This window comes from Malaclemys terrapin, chromosome 2 (genome assembly GCF_027887155.1).
Source record: "Malaclemys terrapin pileata isolate rMalTer1 chromosome 2, rMalTer1.hap1, whole genome shotgun sequence".
Classification (NCBI taxonomy): domain Eukaryota; kingdom Metazoa; phylum Chordata; order Testudines; family Emydidae; genus Malaclemys; species Malaclemys terrapin.
The window spans coordinates 152,196,240-152,220,957 of record NC_071506.1 but is presented as its reverse complement, the minus strand read 5'-3'; the positions used below and the strand labels follow the sequence as shown (position 1 = coordinate 152,220,957).

General features: G+C 47.8%; 1 protein-coding gene and 1 long non-coding RNA gene across 12 annotated transcripts in view; one reads left to right on the top strand and one right to left on the bottom strand.

Moving 5' to 3' along the window:
* The window catches only part of RETREG1 (reticulophagy regulator 1), a 136,897-nt gene that overhangs the window by 56,642 nt on the left and 55,537 nt on the right, over nt 1-24,718 (bottom strand). The gene's annotated exons all lie outside the window — the stretch shown is intronic.
* LOC128831479 (uncharacterized) overlaps nt 1-24,718 on the top strand; it is a 52,012-nt gene that overhangs the window by 20,131 nt on the left and 7,163 nt on the right. For 7 of the 10 annotated variants that reach the window (XR_008443807.1, XR_008443808.1, XR_008443804.1 and 4 more), the window contains one exon: nt 18,677-18,796. The exons of 1 other annotated variant lie outside the window; for it this stretch is intronic. This is a non-coding gene — a long non-coding RNA (uncharacterized LOC128831479). Of the gene's footprint in view, nt 1-17,490; nt 17,628-18,676; nt 18,797-18,829; nt 18,893-24,718 lie in introns of all 10 variants that reach the window. 2 more of the 10 variants (XR_008443805.1, XR_008443806.1) reach the window with 2 other exon arrangements.

Sequence of the window (24,718 nt, the reverse complement as noted above, 5' to 3'; positions counted from 1 at the left end):
CAGAAATCTATACTTTAGTATAGATTTGCCCCATGATGATATTCTGTGTTGTCCAGCAAGACAGGAGGGACATAAGAAACCCTTTCAGTGTCTCGCAACAAAGAACCAAGGTATCTTGAATCAAAACATCTTGAACTCTAGACACACAGATGGACTTCGCTATTTGAACTGATCACATGCACTGAGTGCAGTTCTTGAAGCCTGTCCCACAGCCAGATCCACACAAATTTAGATTTAATTGTGAAGTAGAGAAGGATTTGAAATAAGAACCTCTGCTGTGACTGTGCTCACAGTGATGTGACGGCAACAGAGAGATCTGCCAATAGATTCACCACATGGATCAGTTTTTCCATATGAATACAGAAACACACTTGCCTAACTCAATGGGACTACTCACATGAATAAAAAAACAAGGATTAGGTCTTTAATGTACAACATGAATTTTATGAGCTATGAATAAGTCCCATAATTTTAATATGGTTTGGGTGAATGAAAAAAGTCATATACACAGCTTTGTTTGTTTAAAGATATAATAAAACCTAACCTGATTTAAGGCACAATCATATGGTATAGTAACTGCTCTGCTAAACCCAATTTAAATCATACTGTTCTCATAAAGAGAATTGCAAATTTAAACCTTATTGTTCTATAGATATGGACTATTTTGGGGTTACTTTCAAAAGAGCCTAATGATGACTCATGCTTGACTTCAGCAGCAGGAATAATGACAGCAAACGCTGCCAAGTAAAATATTTTGTATTTGTTTACTGAAGTAATAACCTGGACATAATCTTTAATCTTTCCCTAATACAACAGTAAAGATAAAAAGGTTTTATGAATATAGAACAAACACACTTTTCCAATAAAATGATATTTCACAAACTTTTACTACTTTAAGAACAGTCCTTTCAACTTTCAAAGCTGCATAATAGCTCCTTATAGCATTAATGTCAGAAGTTAGGATTTCTCATAATTTGAAACCAAGTCTAAATATAAATGTACGTTCCCTTTTTTAATGAACTGGATATGTCTATTTTTTAGTAAAAGAAAATACATCAACTAAAGATAAATGCAACCCAATATTCCATGAACATTATTACCCTCCCTTTTCATACAGGGAAGCGTATATATTTTCCAAACAATTTTCATTTTTATATATATATATATATATATATATATATATATATATATATATATATATATATATATATATAGTACAACATAAAATATGCAAGTTCATACTGTTTACATCAGAAGAGTCTATTACAGCAACTTCTGTTTAACACTGCAAACTTACTGAAGGATATACGCTGTATGTCTAATTTACATTCTAACCCTTTAAACTGTTCTGTGTGGCACCCCACTGACTTAAAAATGTATGGGCAAGACTGTATGTGCCTAACTTGGAAAATCTTCCCACAGTCTATGTTGTGTATTTGGTTGTCATAGTAACAGAACCTTGTGTTACTATGGCAACTGAGTTAGATTATTAGGGGCAGGGCCGGCTCCAGGGTTTTGGCCGCCCCAAGCAGCCAAACAAAAAAACAAACAAACAAACAAACAACAAAAAGCCGCGATCGCGATCTGCGGTGGCAATTCGGGGGAAGGTCCTTTGCTCCGAGCAGGAGTGAGGGACCATCTGCCGAATTGCCGCACGTGCCGCCCCTCTCCGGAGGGGCCGCCCCAAGCACCTGCTTGGTAAGCTGGTGCCTGGAGCCGGCCCTGATTAGGGGATAGCCCAGCCAGCTTTGGCTGGCTGTTGGTTAGTCCTGAGTGTGGAAATAAATGGCTGCTACAAGGTTTACAGCTCTCTGTGTCTCCAGTGATTTCTTCCTAAAACTGTTGCCCCTAAGGATATAACAACGTGGCGACGAGGATGGGATATCTGTGCTGCCCCAGAAACAGAAGGAAGTAGAAGTTAAGGTACAAAGAAACCAAACCAACCAACCTTGTTTGCTGCTGGAAGGGGGTGAGAATTGGCTTGTTTGTACTGACTGTGCAAACTGAAACTAAAATCATGGCTACACTTACAGGGACTCTGGAACCTTTTGAGGAGACTATAGTGCAATGGCATGTATATACTGAGCGTTTTGAGCTTTTTGTTATTGCAAATGACATTACAGAAGAGAAGAAGGTGCCAATATTCTTAACTGTTGTAGGGCAGCTTACTGCACCCTGTTAAGCCAGAGACTAAATCTTACAGTGACATTGTGGAAATTCTGGGGTCCCGTTTTTCTACAAAACCCCTGGTAATTGCTGAAAGATATAGGTTCCACAAAAGAGACCAGAAAGATGATGAAACAGTTGTACAATTTATAGCAACTTTGAGAAAGCTTGCAGAACACTGTGAATTTCAGGAGATGTTAAATTACGCCCTACGTGACAGGTTAGCGTACGGCCTGCACAGTGAAGCTATATGGACGCACCTATTGACAGAGGCTCAGCTTACCTTACAGAAGGCCATTGATATTGCTCTCTCCATGGAACTGGCTACAAAGGAGGCACAATCCATCGGTGCATCCCCTAGGGTGTATAAGGTGTCACAAGAACCTACCCACAAAACTGTGGGGAGTCAGGAATGTTACTGCTGTGGTAAGCCAGGTCACCCTACATCAGAATGCTGGTCTAAGGACCTGGTGTGTCGACACTGTGGCAAAAAGGGACACATTATGTGTGCCTGGTCTCAGAGACTGTGTATAAAGAAAAGCTACAGCATCTTCCGCTTAAAGCAACAAAAACAGTGCTGAAGACATATACGGGAGAAGCTGTGCCCATGTTGGGCACTACTGATGTTAAGATGGAGCGCAATGGACAGGCTGCTAAATTGCCACTGTTCATGGTGAGAGGTAATTACCCAGCCTTAATGGGTAGGTCTTGGCTTAGGAAGATCCAGCTGAATTGGGCAGAAGTGCACCGAGTGACTAAAGAAGAAACAGGTCTGACCACTATACTAAGGAGACATGCTGCTGTTTTTGGAGAGGCTCTGGGAAGTATGAAGGGAAATCACCGTGACATTGAACATTAAACCTGACAGTCAACCAAAATATCTGAAAGCCAGAACTGTGCCATATGCCAGCAGGCCGAAGGTTGAAGCGGACCTGAAGCTCCTGGTCACAAATGAAGTCCTAATACCAGTTACCCATAGCCCATGGGCAACTCCTATTGTTCCAATAGTGAAGAAAGATGGCTCCCTCCGGATTCGCGGTGATTTTAAAGTCACTGTCAACCCAGTGTTGTGTGCAGAGCAATACCTGCTTCCCCGCATCGATGACCTCTTCGCAGGCCTGGCTGGGGGACAAACATTCAGTAAGATTGATCTGAGTCAAGTGTATTTACAGATGCACGTTGATGAAAAGTCCCAAGAGCTGTTGACTATTGTGACGCATAAGGGGCTTTATCGATACTGTCGCCTACCCTTCGGAATAACATCTGCTCCCACCCTGTTCCAGAGGGTTATGGACCAGATCTTGTATGGCTTGCCAGGAGTCCAGTGCTATCTGGATGACATCCTGGTCACTGGAAGGAATGAGGAGGATCACCTAAAGAATTTAGAGGCTACCCTACAAAGACTGGAAGAGTACGGACTGCGAGTCTGCAAAGACAAGTGTGAATTCTTCCATCCCTCTGTTGAATATTTGGGACACATCATTGATGCTACAGGTTTTCGTAAGGCCCCTGCCAAAAAAGACGGTTACTCACCGTTGTAACTGTTGTTCTTCGAGATGTGTTGCTCATATCCATTCCATTAGGTGTGTGCGCACCGCGTGCACGATCGTCGGAGAATTTTCTACCCTAGCAACACCGGCGGGTCGGCTGTGGAGCCCCCTAGAGTGGCGCCTTCATGGCGCTGAATATATACCCCAGCCGACCCGGCGCCCCCTCAGTTCCTTCTTGCCGGCTACTCCGACAGTGGGGACGGGGGGCGGGTTTGGAATGGATATGAGCAATACATCTCGAAGAACAACAGTTACAACGGTGAGTAACCGTCTTTTCTTCTTCGAGTGCTTGCTCATATCCATTCCATTAGGTGACTCCCAAGCCCAACTTAGGTGGTGGGGTCGGAGTGAGACATTGCTGTGTGCAAAACCGCTGATCCGAATGCAGCATCGTCCCTGGACTTCTGCACTAGTGCATAGTGAGCTGTAAACGTGTGGACTGATGACCAAACCGCCGCTCTACAAATGTCCTGGATCGGAACATGTGCCAGGAAAGCAGTCGAGGAAGCTTGGGCCCTCGTGGAGTGAGCGGTGAGGTGCGGTGCTGGGACACCTGCCAGGTCATAGCAAGTCCGGATGCAAGACGTAATCCAGGAGGATAAGCGTTGTGAGGAGACCGGTGAGCCTTTCATTCGGTCGGCCACTGCAACGAAGAGTTGTGTCGTCTTTCTAAAGTGCCTTGTGCGGTCAATATAGAAGGCCAGGGCCCTGCGTACGTCCAGAGAATGCAAACGTTGATCCTGGCGAGTAGCATGTGGTTTAGGATGAAAGACCGGGAGAAATATATCCTGATTGATGTGAAATGGAGAAACCACCTTAGGGAGAAAGGCAGGATGTGGACGAAGCTGCACTTTATCCTTATGGAAAACTGTATAAGGGGGCTCGGATGTAAGCGCCCTGAGTTCAGAAACGCGCCTTGCTGAGGTAATGGCCACGAGGAAGGCTGTCTTCCAGGATAGATACAAAAGTGAACAGGTGGTTCAAATGGAGGACCTGTGAGTCTGGAGAGAACCAGATTAAGGTCTCACGTCGGGACGGGCTGACGCTGTTGTGGGTACGTCCGGTCTAAGCCCTTGAGGAATCTAACGACCATCGGGTTAGAGAATACCGAGGATGCGAATTCCCCTGGGTGAAAGGCTGATATAGCAGCCAGGTGAACTTTGACTGAAGATATCGCCAACCCTTGCTGTTTTAGGGAGAGGAGATATTCCAAAATGAGAGGAATAGGTGCCTGCAACGGGGGCATGGCTCGTTGTTCGCACCAACATGAGAACCGTTTCCACTTGGCCAGGTACGTGGTCCGTGTTGAGGGCTTCCTACTGCTCAGCAGAATCTGTTGGACAGAGTGCGAGCATTGCCGCTCTGCTGGGTGAACCATGAAGCAGCCACGCTCTGAGGTGGAGTGATTGCAGGTCGGGGTGACGCAGCCGACCGTGGTCCTGAGAAATGAGATCCGGACATAATGGAAGCGGGATCGGTGTTTGAACCAAGAGTTCCAACAGTGTGGTGTACCAATGTTGTCTCGGCCACGCTGGAGCGATCAGAATTACCTGTGCCTGGTCTCTGCGCAATTTTAGCAGTACCTTGTGGACCAGAGGAAACGGAGGGAAGGCATAAAACAGGTGGTCTTTCCAGGGAAGGAGAAACGCATCCGAGAGGGAGCCCGGAGCTCGACCTTGTAGGGAGCAGAACACGTGGCACTTCCTGTTGTCTCGAGAAGCAAACAGGTCTATCTGGGGAAACCCCCACTTCTGGAAGACGGAATGTATGATGTCCGGACGGATAGACCACTCGTGCGTCTGGAAGGACCTGCTGAGTCGGTCCGCTAAAGTGTTCTGGACTCCAGGGAGGAACGATGCCGTGAGATGGATTGAGTGGGCAATGCAGAAGTCCCACAGGCGAATGGCCTCTTGGCATAGAATTGACGAACGTGCTCCTCCTTGCTTGTTGATGTAAAACATGGCCGTGGTGTTGTCGATGAGAACTAACACACAGCGGCCACGTAGGAGATTGAGAAATGCCTGGCACGCCAGGCGCACCGCCATCAGTTCCCGAACATTGATGTGCAGGGCTAGCTGGGGTGCAGTCCACAGGCCCTGGGTATGGTGTTCGTTGAGATGGGCGCCCCAACCCAGAGATGAAGCGTCTGTAACCAGGTGCAGAGAGGGTTGTGGGGCGTGAAATGGCATCCCCTCGCAGACCACATTGTGATCTAGCCACCAGGTGAGGGAGGTCAGGACCGAGTTCGGGACCGTGACCACCATGTTCAGGCTGTCCCGATGTGGGCGGTATATTGACGACACCCAGGTCTGGAGTGGGCGAAGCCGAAGTCTGGCATGCCTGGTTACGTACGTGCAGGAAGCCATGTGACCCAGCAGGGTAAGGCACGACCTCACTGTGGTAGTTGGGAAGGCCTTGAGCCCTTGAATGAGGCTCGTGATGGTGCCAAAGCGGTTGTCTGGCAGGATGGCTTGTGCACGTCTGGAGTCTAGAACTGCGCCGATGAAATCTATTCTCTCGGTAGGTTCTAGAGTGGATTTGTCCTTGTTGAGTAGGATGCCCAACTCGTTGAATGTGTGCACTATTATGTGGACGTGAGCTCGAACTTGCTCTTTGGTGCGACCGCGTACCAGCCAGTCGTCTAGGTACGGGAACACCTGTATCCCTTGCCGACGAAGGTACGCTGCCACGACAGCCATACATTTCGTGAACACTCTTGGGGCCGAGGATAGGCCGAAGGGAAGGACTGCAAATTGGTAGTGCACCGTGCTTACCACGAATCGCAGGAAGCGTCTGTGAGGTGGGTAAATTGCGATGAGAAAGTATGCGTCTTTCATGTCGAGGGCGGCGAACCAGTCTCCAGGATCGAGGGAAGGGATAATGGCCCCCAAAGAGACCATGCGGAACTTCAACTTTACTACGAATTTGTTGAGTCCGCGCAAGTCCAAGATGGGTCGCAGACCTCCTTTGGACTTGGGAATGAGGAAGTACCGGGAATAAAATCCCCTGCCCCTTAACTCTACTGGAACCTCCTCTATGGCCCCCATAGCAAGGAGCGTAGAAACTTCCTGTATAAGAAGTTGCTCGTGAGAAGGGTCCCTGAAGAGGGACGGGGAAGGGGGGTGGGAGGGGGGGATAGAAGAAAACTGGATAGCGTATCCCCTGTCCACCGTGCGAAGGACCCAACGGTCCGAAGTTATAAGGGACCAAGCACGGTGGAAATGGGAAAGGCGATCCCGAAAGGAGGGGGCTGGATCCTGGGGGATGACTGGGGCGCCGTCCTCGACCGCACCTTCAAAAGTTCTGCCTGGGGCCTGAAGGTGGTCTAGGTGGCCCCTGGTTCTGACCGGGTTGAGGGCCGGTCCACCTTCTTCTACCACCTCGCCCTCGCCTCCGGGCCGAGTCCTGTCTCTGACGAGGCGGGGGGGGGGGGGGGGGTAGAAGCGCTGAGGCTGCGGCCTAAATGGCCTGCGCTGAGGGCCCGCAACATGCATCCCCAGGGAGTGCATGATTGTTCTCGAGTCCTTGAGGCTCTGCAGACAAGAGTCCGTCTTGTCCGAGAACAATCCATGTCCCTCAAAGGGCAGATCCTGTAGGGTTTGCTGCAGCTCCGGAGGCAAACCCGAAACCTGAAGCCAGGAGATCCTCCGCATAGCGATACCCGAAGCCAGGGTCCTCGCAGCCGAGTCCGCTATGTCCAAGGAGGCCTGCAAGGAGGTCCGAGCCACCTTCTTACCCTCCTCTATCAAGGCCCCAAACTCCTCCCTGGAGTCTTGGGGAACCAATTCCTTGAACTTCCCCATAGAGTTCCAGGAATTAAAGTTATAGCGGCTCAGGAGCGCCTGCTGGTTAGCCGCTCTAAGTTGCAGCCCTCCGGCTGAATAAACTTTACGGCCAAACAAATCGAGGCGCTTAGCCTCCTTCGATTTGGGCGCTGCGGCCTGTTGACCGTGGCGCTCCCTTGCATTCACTGATGACACCACCAGTGAACACGGTTGGGGATGGGTATACAAGTACTCATAGTCCTTTGAGGGGACAAAGTACTTTCTTTCCACCCCTCTCGCTGTGGGTGGGATAGAGGCAGGAGTTTGCCATATCGTAGTGGCGTTAGCCTGGATCGTGCGGATCAGGGGTAACGCCACTCTGGATGGGGCATCCGCAGAGAGGATGTTCACAATGGGGTCCTGCACCTCCACAATCTCCTCTGCCTGAAGGTCCATATTACGTGCCACCCTACGTAATAGGTCCTGGTGTACCCGGAGATCAATCGGGGGTGGACCCGTGCTCGTTGTGCCCGCCACTGCCTCATCTGGGGAAGATGAGGAAGATGCCTCAGGTGGCAAGGGATCCAAGGGCGGGGCCTGGTCCAATGAGCCTTGGAGCGGAGCATCACCTGCCTCTGGGTCCAGGACGTTAGGTGCGGGCACGGAGGCCTCCATGCCCCCTGGAGGAGGGCGAGAGATGGTGGACCCTGGGGCCCTTCGCTCAGAGTGCACCGAGCGAGAGGCTGATGGTGGTGGAGCCCCTTGAGCTTGGTGGTACGCCCACGGGGTCCAAAACGACCAGTGTGAAGGTCCCTGAGCGGGATCCTCCGCTACCTCCTGCCAGTGGCCCATGTCCGGATCATCGGCCTGTCCCTGAGGGGGGTATGCCGATCTCGATGCCCCATCGGAGGATCGGGACACTGATCTGGATGGCCATGGCGGTGCCGACCGCGCCGAGACGAGCTCCGGAAGGTACGGTGCCGTACGGTGCCGGCCCAGAGATGAACGGTCCCTGTGCGGTGCCGGCGAACGGTGCCGAGAACGGGATCGGTGCCGATGACTACGTCGGTGCCGAGAGTCAGACCTGGACCTGGAATGTGATCTTGAGTAGGCCCGGTGCCGGGAGCGGCCTCTCGACGTCGAGCGTCGATCGTAGCGGTGCCGAGAACTACGTCTCGATGTCGATCGGTACCGACGATCATAGCGGTGCCGAGACGTAGAGCGGTGCCGCGACGAAGATCTTGGCCGCGAGTACGACCGGTGCCGAGGTGATATTCGGCGCCGGGACTGCGAGCGGCGTGGGGACCTGCTTCGGGACCTGGACCGGTGCCGTGGTTCCAGCCCTTGCGATGGAGGGCGCATCAAGGCAGGTTTCCCTCTAGACTGGACCGGACGAGTCAACGGTGCCGTCGGTGCCGGTGGTTGAGGCGGTGCCGGCTCCGTGAGAGCTATTAAGTCTCTCGCCGCCGCGAAGGTCTCTGGAGTCGACGGGAGGCACTGTATCACCGCCGGTCTCGGTGGAGACGCTATCTGCACCGGACTCAATGGCCTCGGAGCCGGAGTCGATGGTGCTGGAGTCACCTGTTTTCGGTGCTCCACAGGCGGACGCGGCTCTACCCCCGGCACTGGGGGAGCCGGCGTCTTCGGCGCGGAGGTCCCCGTCTTATGGGCTTTTTTATGCCCGGGGGATAATGACCGGCGCCGAGGCACTTGTTGTGCTTGCGGTGCCGACGAGGTCCGGTGCCGGGGAGGCTTGTCCGACGCCACTCGCGTGGTCGGCAAGGCCGGTGCCGCTGGGGCACTGCGCACCGAGGTGCTAGGTGCCGGGGCCTGACTCGTTGATGGAGCGTCCGGACTAAGTGCCGCCTCCATAAGGAGTTGCCGGAGCCGAAAGTCCCGCTCCTTCTTGGTCCTTGGTCTGAAGGCCTTACAGATCTTGCACTTATCTGTTTGATGGGACTCTCCCAGGCACTTCAGACAGGAGTCGTGCGGGTCGCTCGTGGGCATAGGCTTAGCGCAGGAGGCGCACTGCTTGAAGCCGGGAGCGTTGGGCATGAGCCCGGCCCCGCGGCCGGGGGAGAAAGGGGGAGACGACCCCCTTAATCCCCTGAACTACTATAACAACCGAACAATTTTTTTTTTTTTTTTTTTTAAACTATTTAACTATTTAACTATAAACAACTAGAACTATAACTATAACTGTGAATAACTAACTAAGCTAGGGAGAGTGGAGGACAGCTATGCCGCGCTCCACAGTTCCAACGACCGTCAGGGGCGGTAAGAAGGAACTGAGGGGGCGCCGGGTCGGCTGGGGTATATATTCAGCGCCATGAAGGCGCCACTCTAGGGGGCTCCACAGCCAACCCGCCGGTGTTGCTAGGGTAGAAAATTCTCCGACGATCGTGCACGCGGCGCGCACACACCTAATGGAATGGATATGAGCAAGCACTCGAAGAAGAATTAAGGCTATTGTGGAGGCTCCCCCTCCTCGAAATGTTAGCCAGCTTCGCTCGTTTCTAGGACTATTGAACTATTATGGAAAGTTCATCTCAGTTAGCCACACTGCTAAAACCACTTCACGAACTCCTTGGGCAGAACAAGGCCTGGAAGTGGACTGAAGCCTGTGAGGTTGCATTTAACAAAGCTAAGGATGCATTGCTAAAGTCTGAAGTTCTGACGCACTTTGATCCATCCTTACCCCTACAGTTGGCCTGCGATGCGTCACCTTATGGAGTGGGAGCAGCCGTGTCACACATTATGCCTTCGGGAGAAGAAGAACCTATTGCTTTTGCTTCACGCACTCTAAGCAAAGCAGAAACTAACTATGCCCAAATCGAACGTGAGGCATTGGGAATAGTTTTCGGAATTTGGAAGTTTCATCAGTATCTGTTCAGATGGAAATTTACTCTTCTCACAGACCATCGACCCCTGATTTCAATTTTTGGACCCCACACTGGCATTCCTCCATTAGCCACTAGTCGTATGCAATGGTGGGCACTGTTGCTTTCTGCGCACACATATGAATTCAAATATCGGAAATCCACTCTGCACGGCAATGCGGATGGTCTCTCAAGGCTGCCTTTGCCAGTCAACCGTCGAGATAGTGCCCAGAAAGAAATCTTTTACTTTGAACAGGTAGAGAATACACCCATCACCGCTACTCAGGTAAAGAAGGCAACTCGAGTTGAGCCAGTATTGTCCAGTTATGGACCTGGTGATGCATGGAACATCTCGCCGAACCTCTGGTCTCACCCTACCTTGTTACCTACATGTCCAGGAGAACGGACTTATCAATCCAATCTGGTTGTTTGTTGTAGGGGAGACATGTCATTATCCCACCACCACTGAGATCGCAGATGTTAGAACAGCTCCATTCCAGTCACTGTGCACATGAAGGAAATTGCACGAAGCTATTTTTGGTGGCCTGGATTGGACAGTGCTATTGAGAAGAAGGCAAGAGCTTGTATGTCATGTCACGGTGTGAGGAATGCACCCCAGTGGGCACCCCTACATCCTGGCCTGAAAACCCGTGGCAATGTATTCACATTGACTTCGCTGGCCCCCTTGAAGGAAACATGTTCTTGGTGGTGGTAGATGCCCATTCTAAATGGCTGGAAGTCTCTATAATGCAGTCCACTACTGCAGAGAGTACTATCCAAAAACTATGAGGACTCTTTAGTCATTTCGGTCTGCCAGAACAACTTGTGAGTGATAACGGACCGCAGTTTGTCTCTCAGGAGTTTCAAAAGTTCATGAAGGCAAATGGGATGCACCACATCACTTCAGCACCATATCATCCATCCACCAATGAATTAGCTGAAAGATTTGTGCAGACAATGAAACAAGCTTTGAAATCGGCAAGGGGACAATTATCCATTCAAAAGCGTCTGGACACCTTCTTACTATCCTACAGAAACACACCTCATGCTACGACCAAGGCATCCCCGGCCTTTCTAATGATGGGACGACAGCTGCACTCTTGCTTTGATCTGCTGAAACCTTCTGAACCCCGACAAATTGTGCAACGTCAGCAGCAAGATCAAGTCATCAGGCCTGCACCCAGAGCAAAAGACCGAACCTTTAGCCCAGGACAGCCGGTTTTGGCTCGGAATTATACTTCTGGAGCTAAATGGGTCCCTGCCACTGTCATCGCTCAAACGGGACCTGTTTCCTACACAGTCCGGACTGCAGAGGATCTCACCTGGTGGCGACATGTAGATCAGTTGCTGCCAGGTCATACCAGTCCTCAGGACACATCTTCAGTTGAGTTACCTGACTTTACCACCTCCGGGGAGACACCGAATCGAGAGTCACCTGTTCCTGACTTTTCCCCTCCATTATTGTCAGTGGCAGAGATACCCCTCTGCCCAGCACAAGCTGATACCCCATCCTCACCCATTCGCCCTACGAACCCTGAGCCCATCGTCAGGCCCGCGCCCAAGACACTTTCGGGTGCAACAACACCAGAAGTCCGCTATAATCCACCTAGAGACAGAAGACCTCCTCCTTGGCTACGGGGCAAAATAATCCCCGGGGTTTAGCCAGGAATGGAGGCAGTCTACCCTCCTTCTCTAGTTTAGTGTTCGTTTTATTTAGGGGACATTCTTATTAAGGGGGGAGGGATATGTTGTGTATTTGGTTGTCGTGGTAATAGAACCTTGTGTTGCTATGGCAACTGAGTTAGATTATTAGGGGATAGCCCAGCCAGCTTTGGCTGGCTGTTGGTTAGTCCTGAGTGTGGAAATAAATGGCTGCTACAAGGTTTACAGCTCTCTGTGTCTCCAGTAATTTCTTCCTAAAACTGTTGCCCCCAAGGATATAATAGTCTATACTGTATGTACAGAATTTCTGACATGTCCCCGCCAATGTGATTTACATAAGTATTGTGCCATTAGCTAAGGCCCTGATCCAACAAATTATGTGAGGGTAGACCCCTTGTACATACACAAAATATACTTTTATACATTTAACATAAATACACAGACTTTTGTTTATATTGTGGCAGAGCTCTGACCTTGTCCCCGTGGGTCCTGCGCTTCTAGGCGGTATATGCTAGCCTCAGTGGCTCTCTGTGACCCTCCCCGTAGCTCTTCTCTCTCTAAGGCCAGGGTTACAGTCTACTGAGCCCTTTTTATTTAAAATTTGACATAAAAAATTGTATACCAGAATTGGGTTAACAGTTTTCTGTTCCCTGACTGACCAGAGCAGGGGCTGCTCCAGGCTAATGAGAACATCTGACTCCAATTAACGTGCAAAGAGTCAGGTGAGGCCATTAAGCTAATGTGACCACCAGACTCTAATTAAGGCCCCGCTGATACTATAAAAAGAGCTCACTCCAGTCAGGCAGAGGAGAGCCAGGGAGCCAGAGGAGAGGAAGTGTGGCTGAAGGGCTGGTTAATGAAGACACCCTCAAGTTATTGATAAGGGAGCCCTAAGGTAAGGGTGAAGAAGGGAGAAGCAGGAGAGCTGTGGGAAAGTGGCCCGGGGAAATGTAGCAACTCTGGCAGTGAAATGTTGGCTGCCAACAGCTGCTACCATTAGGGTCCCTGGGCCGGAACCCGGAGTAGAGGGCGGGCCCGGGTTCCCCCCAACCCACCACTACTGGCCTGGGTCTATCACAATATATTCACACTTACAAATGCGTCCATTGGGTTTGAGTATACACAATTACTGTTTTTTCATAAACCAGTTTTAAAGGTCGTCTTTTTTTACTTTATTACATTTAAAATTTGACATAAATTGTATACCAAAAAAATCTGTTTATATATAGCTAGAGGAATAATCAGATAGAAGCATCCTTGTCTAGCAGTTAGACCAGTGCACTTTTGCTTAATTCTCTGAAAGCAGGATATTTTGCATAATAGCAAATGAAAAACATTCTATACAACAGTTCATGAAACTCTTTAGAGAGCCAGCCAAAATAAGCTGTAATGAAAAATTCTCATCTCCAAATGGAATTCTACAAGTTGTGTTCCTTCTCCATACCTGGAGGAAATAACCTCATTTTTAAAACTGGTTTAAAAAACATGAGCTAAACATTTAGAAAAGATGCATTCAGGTTGGATGGCAAAAATCATATATGCAATATTAAAACATTCACAGAAAACAGAGTTAAAACACATGCAACAAATATTTAGTCCTCCGAGCAAAGCACACAAGTCACGTTTTTGTTAAGGAAACATACAAAAATGGAACACGGTGGAGGCATGGCTGTCAGTAGACACCAACACCTGATTTGTAAGCCATGGATTGTCTTTATGTGTAGTTAGTGTCTCTCCATGAGGCACCCATGCTAGCCCATTTTTGTGAAACACAGAGCACAAGAATTTTTTCCACTCTGGTTTTTGCATATAAGCTGTAGAAAGAATATGAGAGTCAGAAAACACTTCAGAGAGTAAAAAGCAAACAATCACATTCCTAGATGTGTCAAAGGAGCACATCTTCCTCAGATACAAATATCATAGCGAATGTATGTGACAAAGTGAGAGAGGATCTAGATAGAGTGCCAGGAGTCCTTACCATTAAGGGTGAAAAACTCAATTTTCCTGGGACTTTGTTGGCATTGGAAACAAATGGGGGTGGGGGAGGGAGGAGAGGGAGAGGGGGAAGAATCACCTTGAATAACATTGAGAAATTAATTTAGCAACTGGTCAAAGGAATTCAGTGCCATTCATATTTTCAAGACATTATTTCCTGTTGTGTGAAACCGTAAGAGCTTTTTTCTCACAAAGCCCATTTTCTATATATCCTGAAGTCTATAAACTGTACATATATACCACTTTACCCACCATTATCTGCAACTCAGGCTAATTACCGTATATACTCGTTCATAAGCTGAATATTATTGGTAAAAAAATGATGCATCAAAGAGCAGGGGTCGGCTTATAAACGGGTCTACACTAAAATTTGATGATTTTAAACTCTATGGAATCATTATATTGAATATCTAATACAGGGCTCGGCAACCTTTGGCATGCGGCCCACCAGGGTAAGCACCCTGGCGGGCCGGGCCAGTTTGTTTACCTACCGCGTCCACCGGTTCGGCCGATCGTGGCTCTCATTGGCTGCGGTTCGCCGCTCCAGGCCAATGGGGGCGTCAGGAAGCGGCGGCCAGCACATCCCTCGGCCCATGCTGCTTCCTGCCGCCCCCATTGCCCTGGTGTGGCGAACTGCGGCCAGTGGGAGCCGCGATTGGCCGAACCTGCGGATGCGGCAGATAAACAAAGTGGCCCGGCCTGCCAGGGTGCTTACCCTGGCGGGCCACTTGCGAAAGGTTGCTGATCCTTGATCTAATACATTGTAGTTTTGTTTACCTGGAGTGTCTGCAGGCATGGAGCCCCTCAGCTCCCTGTGGCCACAGTTCACCGTTCCCAGCCAATGGGAACTGCAGGAAGTGGCCACTTCCTGCAGTTCCCATTGGCTGGAAACAGCGAACCGCAGCCACAGGGAGCTGAGGGGCTCCATGCCTGCAGATGCTCAAAGTAAACAAAACATCCCAACCTGCCAGCGGCTCACCCTGATGGGCCGGGAGCCAAAGTTTTCCAACCCCTGAAATATAGGGTTGGCTTATGAAAGGGTCATACAGTTTTTGCTATTTTTACCTATCCATTTTGGGGGGTTGGCTTATAAACGAACGGGCTAATGAACAAGTATATACGGTACATGAATTATAAATCACTGACCGGGCCAGGCAGGCGAATAAATGACAGACACATGGGATGGGTTTAATCAGCAGGCTGCAACTTTATTAATTATACACTGGGATTGGCACTACAATGCCCACTCCTCACTCTTACATACCAGGCATTTTAATAGGTTCCAGTGCAGGTTCCAGGGCTCCAACCTCACAAACAAAACAATAACTTGGGGTAGACACTCCCTGACCTACCCCACAGACTCAGGTTAATTATAAAACCTCTCTCTCCCCATCCCTGTGTAAGGGGTGTGGGAGGGGAGTAGAGGCCACAAAACTGGTGGTGAAGAGACCTCAATCTGCAAAAATGTTGGGGCTCTCCCCTTATATAAGTGTAAGGTCCTACAGCGAAATCCTGAGTCCCATTGACCTCTGGGAGCTGGTGCTTTTAGCCTTTACATGCATTGGGCACAGGCCAGAAGTTGTGATGAGTCAGTAGTCCTACCTTCATTATATAAACCTTTCAATAACCTATTGTTTTCAATTAACTGTACATCCAGGAGGTTGTGAGGAAGATAGATAAAAAAAACCCACTGAACTACTTGCCAATGTGGCCTCAAAGGGAAAAATTCCTTCTTGAGCCCTAGAAAACAGGCAGTCAGTCAGACTCCTAGCAACATAAAAGGGACTGCTCCTAAGCTATAACAAAGGGGAAGGAGGCCAGGGCAGCTAATTGGAGGGCAAGAGGCATTTGAAAAGCCTAGGCTAGCTTAAATAGGCAGTGAAGGGACACCTGGAAGCCAATTCACTGGCCGCATCACCTCCTGCTCCAGCCAAAAGCTAAGCAAAAGACCAAAGGGGGAGTGGGAAGTCACAGCCCCATCCTTCCAGCATGCACTCTGGGCTTCTCACATTCCCTGCCTGATTAAGGCAGTAAGAGGGTATTTCACTCAGCAAGCAGGGAATTTGAGATTTTGGAATGTGCTTTACCCGTCGATCCGTAACTGCCCGAGTTGATTAGTTTTCTCCCTCATCTGTAAAAAAGATGGGTGATGGATAGAGGGGAGTAGTCGTGTGAGACGCTCGTGGAAAATTACTCTGTCATATTGATGCTGTTACTGGCTTATTTGATTTTATCTTGCGGTAACTGATTGGCCTATGTACGTGTATATTTTTGAAAGATGGGCACTCCTATTATAGAGCAGGAAAATTCCAAACCAATAGATCAGGGATTGGCAACCTTCAGCACGGCAGCTGCGTGCCAAAGGTTGCCAATCTCTGCAATAGATAAACATGTAACATATATGCTGTCTTTTGTTAAGGCAACAGCGTATACACTTCAAAGATGTGACTCATGAATCCTGTACTACATCCTTGAAATTAGCTTGAGGTAACAAGTAACATTGCTCAAAGGCTCACTAGTTTAGAGACGGAAAGTTTGATAACCTTAAAATATTTCAAGTGTCTAGACAAATTGCATGAGAAGTTATTATACAGACCTGAAAAAAGTGTTCAAGCTACTGTTGGCACATTGTATATTCCAATACAACTATCAAACCTGATATATTCCTGCATGAGAGGCAAACAGCAGTTTACCCATTGAGGATACTGGAGGCCACTAGAAGACAATGCTATATGTAAGCCAGATCAGGAAGTGAGGAGTCATTCAATCATGCAGAATTTCTAAGGTAAATAAGAGATATGCAGCTAGACAGTACTAATGCCTGTGTTTAACTCAGATCATAAACACGCCAGTTTGCCAAGGCAAACGAACATGGCTCACCGCTGCTAGTGTTTGGAGCAAGTGGGGCGGGAGGGAGGTCCAGCTTCCTGATTGGATATTTAACTTATTTTAGGTGCAACCGGGGAAATTCCAGATGAAAGAAAGTGTCTAACATGCCACAGGATCAAAGTCAAGGTCTAACTCTGGACTGATAACCTGAAGTGCTTGAAAAAGCATCAGCATGTTAATATACCAGCTGCTTGGTATTTGTAAGATAACAGTTTGCTTTAAGTTGTCCTTAAGAAAAACATTCTGGTTTAATGCTTACACGATGGAAGTAAGACAGACAATTAGATTCCATTGACAACTATGCCACTGGTTTACCATCTGACAGTGAGCAAGTTGCAAAAATTTTCTATCTTAGTCTAACTTAAGGTAAAATGAGAATAACATTTACTGATCTTTAAAGAGTTTGAGATCTTTTAATGAAAATTATGTTTATGTCCCACGTGAACTCCACTTTGATAGTTTCTAAACTGTGTATTTATCCATGGCACCAGAAGCATTCCTCCCCTCAGTTGGCACAAATGTGATTCTATTTCAATACCTGTACTTCCTTGACTAGTTAAGTTAGTTTGTCATTTCTCATTGCAGTCTATCCCGATGTATATGTTTAACATTACATTTGCCCAAGTGATCATATAAAATAACATGCAGTGCTAACATGACAATGTTAGATCATGTTTATTTGGACACCAGAAGAACTTGGGAAGACTTATTCAGAATTTAAGGTACTGTGGGGTACATGCTGTGGTCTAACTAAGCTAGAGATAGCGACCATTTAACTTAAGAACACAGTGGGATAATGAACCACGAGATTTAAAAGGGAATAGTCCCCACCTCTGCAACTGCTAGGAATAAAACCAGAGTAATTTGGTTCCATCTGCCTCAGATAAAAAGAAAGTCTTTTTTAAAAAATGGCACTGGTTCTTTCTGCGGAAAAGAAATCAAGCTTTAATTAGCTGCTTGATTCTTTTCAATGTTAGGATAAATATTGAATTGCTATGACTTACTGAAGCCACTCTGCTCAGGCGGCTCATCTTCTCATACAATATTATGCCCTTATATGAAATGCACAAAAAGCAAATGATATGAAGGGCTGATTTGACAAACTTTAAGTCAATGCATCAAAAGCCTGTGTTACTTTAGCACAGAGCTAGATCTAACGCTGTCCAAGTTTCCTGTCAGAAGACCTATTTGGAATGTTTTTTTAAACACACACACACACACACACACACACACACACACACACACACACACACACACACACACACACACACACACACACACACACACACTCTCTCTCTCTCTCTCTCTCTCTCTCTCTCTGTGCCTTTTTCAAGTTTTCTGTTCTGATTTAGAAACTTTCCAAACAAAATGAAGGCACTGTGTAGGTTCAACCCTCCAAAATAAGCTGTGGAAAATTTTTCCATATGAGCTATAGTTGGTAACCACATTTTACAAGCTTGACCTACTGTGTTCACAAAGCATCTGAGTTCCCTGAATCAGACTTGGAGATCATAAAAACTCTACTTGTACTTCTACAGAATTTGTATTTTCCTTGAATCAAAGAACAGAGTTTATAAATGATGCTTGATGTGCATGTAAAGTTTATGTTCCCTGAACCGGATTTTGGAGAATACGAATTACATAGTCTATGAGAAAACAGAGTACGATTCTGAGATTTTTTTTTTTTTTAAATGTATTGGTCAGTAACTGAAGTACATTTATCATTATTTTTTTAAAAAAGTTTAAAAGACATAAATGTACTTCTCTCCAGGCTTGGGCCTTTGACTTTGTGAAGTAAAATGGGACCTGTAATACCTGCGACCATGTCTCCTAAAGGTGTCATCACACCAACCAAAAATGCTTTTTCATATAATGCAACTTAGACAGCATGGTGAGTTGTATTTATATTTTTATGTTTAAACAGGGTTTCAAATGGCTTTGGTTCAAAAAACTTACAAGACTCCCTTGTTAAAATAATGTGCTGAAGGTAAGTGCCAGAGACAATAGTGAATTGGGTCATTTTCAAAATCAGTATAATTATTTATTTGTTTTGTTTTTAAGCACAGAAATAGTAATCAGTAAAATATGTATTATAAACATGTCTGTGCTTACTCACTTTTTGGCTAAGTTATAGTTTTATTTTATAACACGAGCTCCCATTCTAACTTCCGTTACTTTAATTTTGCTCCCATACTGCCATGAGCCTCCCATCTTTCCTTCGTTTCTCTTAGTTTAATCCAAGAATTTTTATAAAATTATTTAGAACACACCAGCCAAGATCATCTTACAATTTGAAAAGCCACAGTACTAATATCCATCACAATACTACCCTTCTTTCCTTTATCATTTTTCATAACACCTCTAAAGAAGTCTGTCAGTTTTGCATTAAGGGAAGATATTTCACTTGTACATTTTACATTTGGAGTATTGAATATGTGAACCACAAAGCATTAATTTTACAAATAGTTTCATGCATATATTTGATAAAAGGTGAGATATTTTGTCACCATGATAACCATTGCTTTTTTCAGATAAGTGACAAAACCCAGAATCTTGGCCTAAGAAGTTTCTATATGTAGATATATTTAGCTCTGTTTCTCAGGACACTTGCATATCGTTGGCACAAAGAATCTTTGTACAATGGAAAAAACAAAAAAATTACTAAGTAAGCAAACAGCATACTGAGTGTAATTGTTCAGTAAATATTTTCTGAGGAGCCTCCAGAACTGCTTTGGGTGATATATTTGAAATGCAAGCAGAAAAGCTCCTGTATTTGTCCTCTCTAGTAACTGCACCTACAGCTGCCAGATTAATCCAAATCTGAATGATCCCATCTGGAAAGTTAGCTAAAAACTTCTCATAGTAGGAAACACTTGCCACTGCTACCAAAAATAAAGACTAATAACCAAGCAGTCAACCATGTGAAAGTGGTCTGCTGATGAGATTCCAGACACTCTGGTGGAAGCAAGGAATCTCTTCTTCCATTCCTGTACAGCCACAGCATGAGATTTCAAGAAACCTGTGTTGCAATTGGTCGGGCTCAGTTGGTGCTTTTGCAACCAACAATGGTGACATTTTCCTTACATTTATCTGTCTTAGGCCAGTGTTCAAAGGAAACACCGGAGGATGCAGCTTAAAATTCTGTTTTATTTAAAAGACAAAACTGTGTTTAAAAGTGACTTCACTTAAAAATGCCCCCGAAGTCCAGTAGTTTCCAAGTGCAGACAGACAACACTCTTACACCCATTACTGATGTAGCATATTAAATTGTAACCTGTGGCCTTGCTGTTTAAAGGCCAAATCCTGTGCGGCATTGAGCACCTGCACCTCCCCTGGAAGTCCATGGTAGTAGCGGGTGCTCAGTTTGAATTTAGGCAATAGCTACTCTGTGCGCCTTTCCAGGACTTTACAATGCATAAAATAAAAAGATAATGCAGAAATAAACTTGCTTTATACATCACATGGTCAAAATTTTGTACAGTTGTTCTGAGATCCAGGAGGTGGTGAGAGACAGACCAGCTGAAATCTCTAGGTAAAGATGAAAGGGAAAAAAATAGGGGGGACATGAGGGCAGGGCCGGCTTTAAGCCGATTCGGCTGATTCCCCGGAATGGGGCCCCGCACCTAAGAGGGCCCCGCAAAGTCCGGGGCTGCCGGCGGAGTGGGAAAAAAAGCCACGTCCTGATTCTCCCCCTCCCTCCAGCGCTTGCGCCGCCATACAGCTGATCAGCGCAAGCCTGGGAGGGAAGGGGTGAGGAGGAGGAATGCAGTGTGCTTGGGGAAGAGGCGGGGCCAGGGCGGGGATTTGGGGAGGGATCCAATGGGGCAGTGAGGGGGTGGAGTCGGGGAGGGGGGGGGCACGAGACAATTCGCGTCCTGGCGTGGGGCCCCGCACCTGCTAAAGCTGGCCCTGCATGAGGGAAAGGAGCAACTACAGACCATGAATTGAGGAAGAGGAGGTGGATGAGGCATTTCTAGTACAAATAATAGAAATAACCAAATCACAAGCCCTGCTAGTAGTGCAGGACTTTAACTATCTAGACATTTGTTGGAAAAAATAATACAGCAAAACACAATTTCCAAAAACTTATTGAAATTTATTGGGGACAACTTTTTGTTTCCAAAAGTGGAGGAAGTAATGAGAGGGGGGAGGGAACAGCCATTTTAGACTTGACTCTGGCCAATAGGGAGGAATTAGAAGCAAATCTGAAGGTGGAAGGCAATTTGGATAAAAGTGATCACAAAATGATAGATTTCATGATTCTAAAGAAGGAAAGGAGCAAGAGCAGCAGAATTAGGACAATGGACTTCAAAAAAAGCTAACTTTAACAAACTCAGAGAACTGGTAGGTAAGGTCCTATGGCAATAAAAAAATCTAAGGAAAACAGAAGTTCAGGAGAGATGGCAGTTTCTCAAGGAGACAACATTAAAGGAAACTATCCCAATGTGAAAGAAAGACAGCAAGACGAGTAAGAAGCCAATATGGCTCCATTAGGAGCTCTTTAATGACCTGAAAATCAAAAAGAAATCCTACAAAAAGTGGTAACATGGACAAATTGCTAAGGAGGGGTACAAAAGAGGAGTGTAGGCATGTAGAGACAAAATCAGAAAGGCTAAGGCACAAAATGAGTTAGACCTAGCAAGGGACATAAAAGGCAATAAGAAGTAGTTCTTTGACTACATTAGGAGCAAGACCATGATGAAGGAAAGTGTAAATCTGCTACTTAGTGGGAAAGAAGTAATATTTGAGGATATAAAGGTGGCTGCAGTGTTTAATACCTATTTTGTTTTAGTCTTCACTACAAAGGTTAATTGTGACCAGATACTCAACCCAATTAATATTAACAACAAAAGGAAAGGAACCCAAGCCACAATAGGGAAAGAATAGGTTAAAGAATATTTAGATAAGTTTGATGTATTCAAGTCAGTAGGGTCTAATGAAATTCATCTGAGGGTACTTAAGGAACCTGCTGAAGCAATCTTGGAACTGTTAGCAATTATCTTCGAGAACTCCTGGAAGACGGGTGAGTCCCGATAGACTGGAGAAGGGAAAACATAATACCTATCTTTAAAACTGGGAATAAAGAGGACCTAGGGAACTATAGTCCAGTCAGTTTAATTTTGATATTTGGAAAGATACTGGAACAAATTATTAAACAATTTGTAAGCACGTACAGGAAAACAGGATTATAAGGAATAGCAAGTATGGATTTGTCAAGAACAAATCATGCTAAACCAACCTAATTTCCTTCTTTGACACAGTTACTGGACTACTGACTAGGGCAGAGGTGGGCAAACTATGGCCCGCGGGCCACATCGGGCCCACGGGACTCCTGCCCGACCCCTAAGCACCTTGCATGGGAGGCTAGTCCCCAGCCCCTCCCCTGCTGTTCCCCTTCCCCCGCAGCCTCAGCTCACTGGACCACCGGTGCAATGCTCTGGTCGGCAGGACTGCGAGCTCTTGCCGGACAGTGCAGCTGCAGTGCCGCAGCCTAACCTAGTGCTCTGTGCTGCGCGGTGGTGTGGCTGGCTCCAGCCGGGCGGCGCGGGTGCCTGTCCTGGTGCTCTGGGTGGTGTGGCTGTAGCGCTGCCAGCCACTGGTGCTCCAGGCAGTGCAGTAAAGGGGCAGGGAGAAGGGGGGATTGGATAGAGGGCAGGGGAGTTCGGGGTGGTGGTCAGGGGGTGGAGGTGTGGATGGGGTCAGGGCAGTCAGAGGGCAGGATACAGGGGGGGCAGTCAGGAAGGAGAAGGGGGATTGGATGGGGCCATGGGGGGCAGTTGGGGCAGGAGGTCCAGGGGTGGTCAGGGAACAGGGGAGGTTGGATGGGGCCGTCAGGGGGTGAGAAGTGGAGGGGGGAGGGTCGGATAGGGGCCAGGCCACGCCTAGCTGTTTGGGGAGGCACAGCCTCCCCTAACTGGCCCTCCATACGATTTCAGAAACCTGATGTGGCCTTCAGGCCAAAAAGTTTGCCTGTCCCGGGCTAGGGGGAATGCAGCAGACATAATATATCTTGATTTTAATGCAGTACCGGGTTTACAATGACGCCAGTGGCACCATGGTGCCGGGCCCACGCTCAAAAGGGGTCCCGGCCCGACCCACTCCACTTGCACTGCACCCAGAGCAGCTGGCTCCTCTCCATCCCCCAGCTCCTCCCCTCGCACCATTCACACCTCTTCGCCAGCCCAGAGCTTCCCTCTGCCCCGGCCCCGCCCGCCAGCTCCTCCCCACCCACTCCTTGTTCTTTTCAGCCGGCAGCTGACTGAGGGCTCCTCTCTGCCCCAATCACCGGCAGGCAGGCACTGGCAGAGAGGAGCCCTCAGCTGCTGCCTCTCCAGGCCAGTGACTGTCCACTTCGGGTTCCCTGGGGGCGGGGCCCACCTCTCCATGCCGCTCTGTGGAAGCGGCAGGCTGGGGAAGTTGGCAGTTGCCTCCTCCCTACTCATGCAAAGAAATGCCTCCTCCGCTGTGGGCACCATCAGCGCCAGGCAGGTAGGGCTGGATGGGGCCCCGGGGGATGGGGATGCTCTGTGCTCCCAAGTTTCAGCTGTCCAGTGTGCTGGGAGAGGAGATCCCTGCTGCTCTGGCTTGGTAGGGCATGGGGGAGTGGGTCTGTGGGGGGGATGCTGGGCTGTGAGGAGGCTCAGGCGCAGGGCGGTGGGGGAGGTTTGTGTGTTTTGGGATGCTAGGCAGTAGGAGGGTCTGTGTGAGGCGCTGTATAGTTGTGGTGGTGGGGCTGTGGGGAAGGACACTAGCAGTTGGGGAGATGTGTGTGTATTGGAGCACTACAGAGTGGGGGTTTTGTGTGGGGCGCTGGGCAGTTGTGGCGGGGCTGAGGAGGGGCACTACGCAGGAGTGGTGGTGTGCAGGGCACTGTGCATGTGTGTGTGTAGGGGTGCTGGGCACAGCGGGTCTGGAGGATGCTGGGGGGGTTACTGTGTGGCGCAGCATGGTCCACCCTCAAAGGTAAGGGGCACACCGGCGGCAAAGGGCCGGGTGGGCCAGTGCGTGTCTGGCGACTGCTGGTTTGTAAACAGTGCCCTAGCACTGGATGGAGCGGGTCCGCCCCCACCATGCCATGCCCCATTGTCCCTGGCCGGCCCCTCGCTCTGGGGACTGACCTCCCTGTGCCATGCTCCCATAAGGGCCAACAATATGTTTGGTGCCGGGCCCACAAAAGATTAATCAGCGGTGACAAGAAGTAATGAGCTTAATCTGAAGCAAGGGAGATTTAGCTTAGATATTAGGAAAAACTATAATGGAGTTAAACTCTGGAATAGGCTTACAACGGAGGTTGTGGAATCCCCATCATTGGAGGTTTCTAACAACAGGCTGGACAAACACCCTTCAGGGATGATTTAAGTTTACTTGGTCCTGCCTCAGAGGGATGGGCTTGATGACCTCTGAAAGTCCCTTTCAGCCCTACATTTCTATGATTCCATGACAGTTAAAATTTTATTGAGTTTGTTGAAAATGCCTTTCTTGTTGTGTGCCTTAAAGGACAAGGAAATCCCAAGAATTATTTTAATGTGTATTTTATCCCAATTAGCCTGTTTGGATGTTACAGAAATAAATGGATTTCTTGAACATTCATAAAGAATTTTTCTTAAGCATAATTCTGACAGTACAGAAAACAATGACCAGAGTGCTGACAGCTGAATTCAGTGAAGTATTTCACATGTACTACCAGAGACTATGCAGTGAAAGAAAGCTTCAAGTTTTAAAAGGATATAATGGTTTTTATTAGACTAAACTTCATTCCTGATTGGAGACAGAGTTATGTCACATGACACAGTTTAAATGAGTGGCAGTTGTA